The 12,312-nt window shown below is 32.7% G+C and overlaps 1 pseudogene; it reads right to left on the bottom strand.

Moving 5' to 3' along the window:
• Nucleotides 1–4,581: 4,581 nt before the first annotated feature.
• LOC127102388 (tyrosine-protein phosphatase DSP3-like) lies at nt 4,582–9,566 on the bottom strand (annotated as a pseudogene).
• Nucleotides 9,567–12,312: the final 2,746 nt, after the last annotated feature.

The raw sequence follows: 12,312 nt of genomic DNA, 5'->3' as shown, positions 1-12,312 counted from the left end.
TGGTAGGAGGTGTAGAACTCCATTGTGTTGGTATGAATCAGGTGAGAGTGTTGTACTCGGACCTGAGATTGTGCAGCAGACGACTGAAAAGGTTAAGATGATTCAGGAGAAAATGAAGATTTCTCAGAGTCGTCAGAAGAGTTATCATGATAAGAGGAGGAAGGCACTTGAGTTCCAAGAGGGAGATCATGTGTTCTTGAGAGTTACTCCGACGACAGGTGTGGGTAGAGCTTTAAAGTCTAAAAAGCTTACTCCGAGGTTTGTGGGTCCGTATCAGATTTTGAAGAGGGTTGGGGAAGTGGCGTATCGGATAGCTTTACCGCCGTCGCTTTCTAATCTGCATGATGTGTTTCATGTATCTCAGTTGAGAAAATACATTGCGGATCCTTCACATGTTGTTCAGTTGGATGATATCCAGGTGCGGGATAATTTGACCGTTGAGGTGTTGCCAATTCGGATAGATGACCGAGAAGAGAAGACCCTGAGAGGTAAGAAGATTGCTCTAGTGAAAGTTGTTTGGGGAGGTCCAGTTGGTGAGAGCTTGACTTGGGAGCGTGAAGATCAGATGAAGGAGTCGTATCCGGCTCTATTTGCTTGAGGTATGTTTTCGAGGACGAAAACTCTTTTAGTGGGGGAGAGTTGTAACACCCCGATTAAAATAAGAGAATTATTTAATTGAGTTAATATTATTTTATTAATTTAATTAAATAAAGTTGAATTATTGGATTATTATTATTATTATTATAGATATTATTTATTTTAATAATAATTAAATAAATAAAATAATTGGAATATGAAGAGTGGAAGGGTAAAAGTGGAAATTGGATAAAAGAGTCCAAAGGAGAACTCAGAGTTGGTTTTTCACGTATTGTGTCTCAGAGTCAGAGGGAAAGGGAAACGCTGAAGAGAAAGAGAAGGAAGAGGAAAAGGCCAAAGATTGCTCAGAGCTTCCTTCAATCCAAAGAGGTAAGGGGTCTGAACCTTATTAACTAATAATATGCTGAAAATGGTGAAATGTTAAATGAACGAAATTGGGATTTTAATCGAAGGAATTCGTAGAAATTATATGCAATGATGTTAGGATTTGTGAAATCGAATAGGAGACTAATTGTATTAGATGATATGAGTGAGTTTGTGCGAAATTTGGACTGTGGAAGGATGAATTTGGATAGATCTCGTAGCAGAGAAGGCCATTGCAGATCTGGAAATCTGGTCTCTGGTCATACGCGTATGGCACTAGGCAATACGCGTATGAGATGGCTGGTACGCGTATGGCGCTAGGCAATACGCGTATGGATGAAGAAGATGGAATTTTGAACGTGAAATGGTCTCTGGTGGTACGCGTATGGGGAAGTGATACGCGTAGCATACGCGTATGGGAATGGCCAATACGCGTATGGATTTGGTCAGGCGTGGGCAATACGCGTATGAGCATAGGCAATACGCGTATGGGCAGACTTGTGGTCTTTCCTGGCTGTTGTTGTGCAGTTTCGGTTGTATAGGCTGAGCGAGGTAACTTAGCCGATGCATAGTACACGAGGGATCAATTCCCGTTGCTTTGAGTGGTGTAGATATTAGTAGAGTGCGATAACACTGTGTTTGATTATGTGGCATGATGTGATATGCTTTTGTGATAGAATGTGTTAATGATGATGATAACATGAATATATGATGTTGTTGTTGCTATGTTGATTATGATGCATGCTTGGTGTGCATGCATTCATGAAAGGCCGATGCCTAGTGATGAACGGACTGAGTTCCAATGATGTTGTTGATTCCGGGCTTGTTGAGAGGCTTGGTTCCTTACGAGGAACTCGGATTCTATGGTGATGAATCTGGGAGTGGTGATCCTGTAGTTGGTCACAAAATGGGTATACCGAGTCGTGTTGAGTCATGCATGGGTGTGTGCATTGCACTGATATGTTGTTTTGTTGATGTTCATGAGTGTGTCGATTATGATGATTATGATGAGCTGTGTTGGTACATGTAAAATATATTTATGTTTATATTTCTGTCGTTATATTATTATTTAATAATGTAATTCTCACCCCTTCTGCATGTGTTTATGTTCATCTATGATGAGCAATGTGCAGATAAAGCGGAGTAGATATTGTTGAGGTTCCAGGAATAAGTGTAGAGTTATTCTACAGAGTCGAGTCAAGTGCTCTGGTCATGTGACACCGGGATTATGGGATTCGATAGATAATATATTATTATTTACGTTGTTTATGATGACTAATGTTGAGATGTTTTGTTGAGATAATGTTGAAACATTTTTATGAATTGTTATATGATGAATAATAATATTTGTGTTGATGTCCGCTGCGAAGTTTTAAATATTAAATAATAGATGTTATGTTGAAATGAAATAAGTGTTATGTTGTAAGGAATGTAAACTCTTCTACATGTTGTACTCTGATAATATAATTAAATATGTCGTTCGGGTAGAAGGGTGTTACAAACACCACGTTGAAGACGATGTGGTTGATGATGCAGAAGACGTGGTTAATGACTTGGTGAACCGTGATTCCGAAGACGAAGACCAAGTCCAAATACCTATAGTGCAACACTACTCACCGCCTGCGCACTTCACAACCCTTAACTTGGGCGAGGATGAGCCCTCATCAGATATGTTCTACAACCCATATATGAGGTCTGATGAGGAGTTAAAGAAGGGTGACCAATTTCGGACCAAGGAAGAGTGTCTGTTAGCAATAAAAAACTGGCACTTGAAAAACTGTGTTGACTACGATGTTAACAAATCAAATCCGGAAAGATACGTTATTTTATGCAAAAATCCGGAGTGTGGGTATAGGTTGATGGCATCGTACAAGAAGAAACATAATGCTTGGGTGATATGGTCCATTTCTCAAGCTCACACTTGCGTCAACACAAACATGGCACAGGATCATCGCAAACTTAGCCATGATATGATCTGCCATTCCATAATACCTCTTGTTGAGGCTGACCCGTCACTCAAGGTCAAAACTATTATCTCCCATTGTGTGGCTATTTTCAAATATACACCTTCGTACAGAAAGGCTTGGTTAGCAAAAACCAAGGCAATTGAACTGGTATACGGTAATTGGGAGGAATCATACAAACAACTTCCGCGCTACCTGGCTGCACTACATTTGTATTCACCTGGGACGGTTTCTATAATGGAGACCTTGCCGGCACAATCCCCTGACGGAACTCGTCTAGAAGGTAATGGAATATTCCATAGACTTTTCTGGGCATTCCGTCCCTGCATCATCGGTTTCACATTCTGCAAGCCACTTATTCAAGTCGATGGAACTTGGCTGTATGGGAAATACAAAGGATCGTTACTGATGGCGGTCGCACAAGATGGAAATTCTAATATTTTCCCAATAGCATTTGCATTGGTTGAAGGAGAAACGGCTGCTGCTTGGAGTTTCTTCCTTAAGAATCTCCGAACGCACGTGACTCCACAAGCTGGCATCTGTGTGATTTCTGACAGACACGCTTCTATCGACAGTGCATACAATAATCCAGCAAATGGTTGGCATGACCCCCCGTCTACGCATGTCTACTGCATCAGGCATATTGCTCAAAATTTTATGCGGGAGTTCAAAGATAATTTCTTGAAGCAAAATTTGATAAACGCGGGTTATGCATTAAACCAACCCGGATTCCAATACTACCGCCAGGAAATAGTGTTGGCAAATTCTGATGCAGGGAGGTGGATCGATAATATCGACAGAGCAAAGTGGACTAGGTCATACGACGATGGGGTGAGGTGGGGCCACATGACAACAAATCTTGTGGAATCAATGAACGACGTCTTTAAGGGCATACGTAACCTCCCGGTAACCGCTTTGGTGAGTGCGACCTATTTTCGGATGGCTACGTTGTTCGTAACAAGAGGCAAGCGCTGGCATGAAGTGTTACAGATGAGTCAAGTATATAGTGATGCCTGCATGAAGCACTACGCCAAATAAGGGAAAAGAGGGCGCTTTTTTTTGGCCTATAACAGCGCTTTAAAGCGCCCTCTAATCTGGCGCTGGCATAGGTAAAGACAGCGTTTTTTTTCCTGGTGAAAGCGCTCTCTAAAGTGGCTCTTTAAGCCCTTTAAGGGCCACTTTAGAGGGCGCTTTTTAAAGAAAGCGCCCTCTAAAGTGGAAACTTTTAAGGGTTTAGAGGGCGCTTTTACTGGAAAGCGCCCTCTAAAGTGGAAATTTAAAGGGTTTAGAGGGCGCTTTTACTGGAAAGCGCCCTTTAAAGTGGGTGGTTATTTAATTTATTTTTTTTAAAAAGTGCTATATTTTTTTATTTATTTTAGACAACCTGTATATTAAAGCAGTACACCTAAAACTGTATAATTTGAAGCCCTTTTTCACACATTGCATTCAACAAGCCTTATATACAACAATCCATACATATACAACAATCCACTGATATATAATCGTTTAACTTCTAAAGATTCTAAATATACAACCAATTCATAACTTAAAAAGAAATAAAACTAAGTAGCAAAAGCATCTCTGAGATGTATGTTTTTTTTAGTTCTTTATTGTTAACTATGAATAAAACTAAGTAGCAAAAGCATCTCTGAGAATATGCATGTCAATAGCAGTACTCAAAAGATCTTTAAAAACCCTAAGGATATATGTTCAAAGACTCCAAAAAATTACTTTGAAGTATGAGTTCTCTACCAAATCCAAAAATGGAGTTGATAGCCAGTGCAGCAGCTAAAACGATGTCAAACGGGGTGGCTTCTGCGTAGTCTCGCCTTGATACATCAATCTGCGCTTCTTTGAAGCACCTTGATACTGGTAGATGATGCTGTAGAGGCACTGCCTAAGATTTATGATGTCAAACATCTCTATAACTTGTTAAATCCGTTGTCCTGGATTTAGCACCAGCATAGCGTTGGTACTCCTCAAACACAGAAGACAGACACTAGTTCTGCATCTTTCTGAAGCAACCAACTACACAACATGTTCTATGCTGCATTACAGAAGAAAAATCATCATTAGAACAAACAATTAGGAATTCAAAACAGAAATTCAGAATTGAGAAGATAAACTTGCAAGTGATCAATCTTATACCTTTCCTCGTTTGCAATGAATCAAAACAGGGTGATTTCTCACATCTGAAACCAGACAAAATTAAGGAATTAGATATCTAACAAACAAGAGAAACACCAACAAAGATATACAAAAAATCTGCATTTCAAAGTTGAATAAGCTTGCTTCAAATACCAAGTAAAATTTTCAAAGCCTCCATAATAGAATCACTGAGAATAGGTAAAGAAACTTCCTGCAGAAAAATACAAAGATTTATTAACTCTAAATAAAAAAAAGAGAGATAAAACCAAAATGAATCACCAATCCACATAGGTCAAATTTCATGATTATTAGCAGCTAACACCAACCCATATTTATGATAAACCCCAAACCCCTTTTCCCCCTAATTATACAATTAAACCTAAAACCCTAATCTAATAATCTGCAAAAATAACACAATCACAGAAAAAATTCAAACTTTGAGTAATACACATACATTTCATGATTTCAATGAAATTTCATTAACAAAATTCAGAATGATTCAAACAATCACAGACTTTTTAACAACAATCAAAACCCAATTCAAAACATCATACATTGAAATAACATGATTAAACACATTTGAACACATATATGATGAATACGAATATAAAAAATTACCGTTTTCCCCTCAATTCCAAATTGAAATAGACGAATATTCTGTGATTTAAGAAACTCCAAATTCTCCTCCGGATAGGGTTCAGGACACAAGTATCTGCATCAATTCGAAAAAAGTTTCACCCTAACCATATATATATATATATATATATATATATAACATCAATAAATCAATAAATAAAGAGTCATTTTAATCATAATTAACAATAAAGAACTAAAAAAAATGGAACAATTGGTGAAATTTAACCCATAATGCCTAGTCTCCATTGCTAGCATTGCAACACAATAATTATTGTTGAGAATACTCAATAAATGTATGAACCAAGAAAAATGAAACCAAAAAAGAAAAATAGCGAACGTCAGAAGAGAAACCGAGTAATATGAAGATTAGAAAAATACCTATGGTGTCAAAATCGAACAGCTAACAACGAATTAATAGAAGGAGGAAACGTCGTAGATCTAACAGAGGTGGAAGGAGAACGCCTTAGAAGTAGCGAAAATCGTAGCAGTGAGAACCCTAACGTGAAAAAGAACGAAAATAACAGAGAGTGAAATAACAAAACGCGCAGTATGTTATAATTTTAATGTTTACTAAAGGGGACCTTAGAGGGCGCTTGTGGAAAAAAAGCGCCCTCTAAAGGGGGCCTAAGAGGGCACTTATGAAAGCGCTCTCTAAGGCTTTCCAAAAGCGCTTTATAAACTGGAAATGCACATGGACTTATAGAGCGCTTTTTTAAAAGCGCCCTCTAAGGGTAACCTTAGAGGGCGCTTTCTAAAAAGCGCCCTGTATTGTTGTCCCTCTATCTCCTCCTTATTTTTTCGCTTCACCTTAGAGGGCGCTTTATTACAAAAGCGCCCTCTAAAGTGCGCTGTCTATTCCAGTTGTTCGCTCCTTATTTTTTCGCTTCACTTTAGAGTGCGCTTTTGTAATAAAGCGCCCTCTAAGGTGCGCTGTCTATTCCAGTTTTTGGCGTAGTGAAGTTTATGAGGCAGGAATTTGCCAAAGCCAGCAGCCATCGGGTTACGGAATTCGACCGTCATGGCCACACTTTTAGTGTCAAGGAAACAATTGACCACAACCAGGGGCTTCCCAGACAAGAGTATAGGGTCCTAATACCAGACTGTTGGTGCGACTGTGGTCAATTTCAGGCCTATCGTATGCCTTGTTCCCATGTCATTGCAGCGTGTACACACAACCACTTCGATGTATTATCGCTAGTGTCTCCCATCTACAAAGTTGCAACATTGCTAAATGTATACGACAATCCCTTTCCGGTGGTAACATTGGAGGCATATTGGCCAGAGTATGACAGGGAAATTGTTTGGCACAACGAATCGATGCGGCGGAATAAAAGTGGTCGCCCAAATAGCAGGCGCATTAGAACTGAAATGGACGTCGCAGAGAAAATGCAGAGGAAGTGTAGCATATGTAGACAACTAGGGCATAATAAGAACAAATATCCATATCGTGGATCTAGTTTCACAACATAGTTTTCATACTCATAACTATGTGTGCCAATGCTATTTATCAATAAAGTTTACTTTTCATTCCAAATAGAAGATGACACTGGAACAACAAACACAAACATCTAACATTACAACACCAATTACTAAAACAGGTACTAAAACAAGAACAAGTACTAGAACAATAACAAATACAACAACAACACAAACAACCATTAATATCTAGGAAATTACAACAGTCAACACTATGTCGTCTGATCCATGCATCATTTGGATGCAATCAATGTCGCTTTCAACTTCAACCCACGAACATACCGTTTCTCCAGTTTCAAATGAGATACTTCTTCTAAGCCTCTGAATCCTTCTGATGACTTCACCAGGTTCGTAATCTCCCTCTAACCAAGACATCAAGGATCTTTTTAGTTGGTCCAACGAACGGATGTTCCAAAATTTCATCTCCATGGGGGGTTCACAGGCGAGAAAATAACATGCCCATCCCTTTTAAGATTACTGGTTCAGGATCCGGGCGCCTTGATGATGTTCGCTGCCATGACGACGGTCTGGGGGATGCCATGAACTCAACTTGATAGAGAAAGTGATAGGGAATAGTGGTGAAGAAAATGCAAGGAAATAACACTTTATTTATAGGAAAAGATCTAGGTTGTACACCAATGTACTTAACCCTAATTAGATCTAGGTTGTACACCAATGTACTTAACCCTAAAAAGATCTAGGAAAATAATATTAATTACTTATAAATAAATCAATATATTATATATATATTATATAATATATATATATATATATTATATATAATATATATATATCTATATAATATAAGATATATGAATATATATATATATATATAATATATAGATATATATATAGATATATATATATTATATAGATATTATATATATATTGTATTTATATATATATATTATATATTGTATTTTACAAATATATACAAAATATTATTTATTTACATGTATATAAATTAAATTTTTTTCCAAAAATTTATAAATAATATTATTACTTATAAATTTAATATATATATATATATATAAATTAATATATATATATATATATATATATATATATATATATATATATATATATATCTTGTAAATAACATTATATATATATATATATATATATATGTATTAATTTAAATTAATATAATTTATAATAAATATAAATTAATAAATTAAAATAAATTTAAATTTTTTTTTAAAAAAAACATATTAAAAAAAAAAATTAATGGTAGGCGCCACTCCTAGTGGCGACTTGCCCTACCCTTAAGGCTAGGCGCCAACTAGGGTGGCGTCTAAGGCAAAAATAGGGCAAAAAATATTCATTTTTGTAAGTTTTTTGAAAATGGGCATATTTTTGGAATTATTTTTTAAAAATTGTATATTTAAAAAAAAACTTCAAAAATCTATGCTTCTGCTTATTTTAAAATTAATATTTTTTTAAGAACTAAATATTAAATAAGTTTATAACAAGTATTTTAGGAAAATTCCTATTTATCCATCTTAAAAAGTTGGGTAAAGTTTTTAATAGAATAAAGTGCATTGAAAATTTGAACTATTAACTAAATAGTTATATAATAAAATAATATTAATAGCTAATTGTTTAAAAATATATTATCCTATTTTTTGTGATGGGTAAAGAAGTTGCCTATAGTATTTTAATAACAATTTAATCATCAAATAAAAGTATTTTTAGTCTGACTCTTTATTTATAGAATTTTTAAACATTAAACATAGTATAATTTTTTTTATATTTTAATTGTCAATTAAATCTAACTATGAGGTTTATCACAATAGGCATGACTTCTTCTATATATATATATAGTATATATATATAATATATATATATATATATATATATATATATATATATATATATATATATAATATATATATATATATATATTATATATATATATTATATATATATCTATATATATATATATATATATATATATATATATATATAGTATATATTATATATATATATATATATATATATATATATATATATTCTAGAAATCTATAATCAATTCATTTGTAAATTAGTTAAGTAATTTTAATTTATTGATATCACACACTTTGCATAAGCTAATGAGGTTGAAATATTTTAAAGCTCTCTTAACAAATTGATTTTATAAAATTGCTCATAATTATGATTTTATTGTCTTTAGAATGTGCAAAATACTAAAAAAATTTACTACTTAAATAAAATTGGTAAGGATGGGGAAAGACTATAAAAATTGTTAAGGGTGCCGGCCAAAATTGACATATTCGTCTTCATTTGGAATGTTATTTTATTATTTTAATTTTTTTAAATATAAAGTATTGAATACTAAGAAACAAACAAACGATAAAAGAAAGATAAATACAGTGGTTTCATGTAAATTAATTGCATGATCTCATTTTAATTATTACTAAAATTTGTTCTAATTCGACTTAATGATTATACAAATTTTCTTAATTAAAAATATATGATATTTAAAATAATATTTTGAAATTTCGATTTTTTTTTTAATTTACAAAGATAAAAATTGTTAAAAAGTCATATATTACTCTTTTAGAATAGTTTAAAATTATAATATTTCTCAGAATGGTTTAAAAGTTACAAATTTCTATATCTAGAGTCTTAGTGAATATATAAATAATAGATTTTAAGTTCTATTCAAACTACTCCAAAAATGCATTATGGTTTTAATTAATATTATAAAAAGTTTAATCATATTGTAGATCACTAATTGAACATACTAAATAGCACGTGATAGTTGTCTTACATTTTTACAATTACTTTTTAAAAAGACCGTCATTATATAATATAAATATGTTATCTCTTATAAAAATATACCTTTTAAAAATTATTGTATTTTTAATCATATATTTATTAACATTACTTTACAATATTTTAAAATAAATAATATTAAAAAATAAAGAAAATCATGTCGAGCAAGATTGGAGTACACACTAGTAATATATCTAATAGAAATTGATTTTATTATTTGGTGATGTTTGATAATATTTTTCTTGGTGATTATTTTGATTATATATTTTTACTTTTTATTGTAATTATATATTATTATTTAAGATATTAGGTTGTAAATAAGGTATAAAATATAATGATTAATATTTTAGACATACATCTATCAAATCACATTTTAGGTTAACTTCAAAAATACCTCAATTAATATATATATTTATCAAGATTTGATTGGATGCAAGTGAAAAATATATTTTACACTATAGGGATATTGATCCCTAGATATAAGTCAATATTAAATGACAAATCAATTATCAACATGATTTCTGGTATATTTATAATTCACCATTGATTGAGTAAAAAATAGTTGATATGTTTTTATTTCTTTTAAAAGAATACTTATTCTTTATACTATAAATTGCCCTAATACAATGATAATGAGCTAAAAACCTACTTCATCGAAAGTTATCTTCTGAGAGTTCCTTTTGTAAGTTTATTTTTCTTCTTCTTTTTATGCTTACAAATATCATGATTTGTAGTTAGTTTATTATAACCTTTTATGCAAAGATGCCTTAGTTTTAAAATTGTCAAATTAATAGTCATAAGAAGTATTTATTCTAGACAATTGTGTATAAAATTGTGTTTTTTCTATAGGTTAACTTATGTTTTTTTCACTATTAAAAGTTGTTATATATATTGATGGATAATTAAATTTTGACTTCTAGAAGATCTTCGATGGAAGGAAGAGGAAAAAAGAAATCTTTATTTAGAAAAATAAAGCAATTATGTTCTAAAAGAAGTAAAAAAAATAAAGATAGAGTATTTGAGGAGCAAGATGAGATAGAGGAGGAGCAAGATGAGATAGAGCAAGAGCAAGATGAGATAGAGAAATCTCCAGAACATATAGAGGACGTGGTAGAACCATTCCCTTCATATAATTCTATGCAACATTATTATTATCCTCCACAAACTCAACAAGTAATTCAAGGATATATTGAACATGGAAATACACAATCATGGATTCCTTCGTATTCTTCACACTACACCAATGAAAACACGCAACCATGGAATCCTTCATACTCTTCACACTACACGAATGGTGGATACACACAACCATGGAATCCTTCATCTTCTCCACACCACACTGATGGATATGCACAACCATGGAATCCTTCATCTTCTTCACACAATAGCGATGGATATACACAACCATGGAATTCTTCATCTTCTTTACAAGATTATGGAAACACACACTTTAGTAGTGGAGATACACACTCTCCGTATTCTTCACAGTATCATCAACCAAATTACTATTCTAATGATCAACAAAATATTCAAAAGGCAAATGACTATTTTAGTGATGAAAACACAGATGGATGTTCAATGATGTAAAACATATGACTTTATACTCATATGTGGTATGTTATTCTGATCGGCTGAGACTTAAATTTCCCTATAGGTATTAGTCTCTTTTCAATTTTCTTTCCTTTTTGTTTGGACAATCAATTTAAGGCAGTTTGGAATTATGATAGTCATTTCCCTGTACGTATCGACACCAATAGCATTAGTCTCTTTTCAATTTTCTTTCCTTTTTGTTTTGACAATTAAATTAAAGCAGTTTGGAATTATGATAGTCATCACACACATATATATATGATCTATCGAGGGTTTTTGTTTGATACAACACATAATTATTCTGGAAATAATTCTCAAGATTTGAGCACTATAGTACAAAATACATGCTAAACCCTGTTACCTGTTCAGGAAACTTAGGATGTTCGGATAATATTAATTTTATTGGTTTTCCACGGGTCTCTAACTTTGCAAATCCTCACTTCAGTACTTTCTCAAATTATTTTATTAGTCACACGTTTATTTTAAATAACTTAAAATATAAACCTTATTGATATTTATCGTAAAAAACGAGAAATATCGATGTTAATAGTCAGATTCAAGTAATAAGATTTAAAAATTTCATATAAAAAACACCTTAATGAAGTTTTTTTATGCTTAATATTTTTAAAAAAATTGAAAATACGTGCTAAACTTTGTTACCTATTCAGGAAACTTAGAATGTTCAGGTAATATTAATTTTATTGATTTTACACGGGCCTTTAACTTCACTAATCCTCACTTCAATACTTTCTCAAATTAT

This window comes from Lathyrus oleraceus, chromosome 7 (assembly GCF_024323335.1).
Source record: "Lathyrus oleraceus cultivar Zhongwan6 chromosome 7, CAAS_Psat_ZW6_1.0, whole genome shotgun sequence".
NCBI lineage: Eukaryota > Viridiplantae > Streptophyta > Magnoliopsida > Fabales > Fabaceae > Lathyrus > Lathyrus oleraceus.
This window is presented reverse-complemented; position numbering and strand designations above follow the sequence as displayed.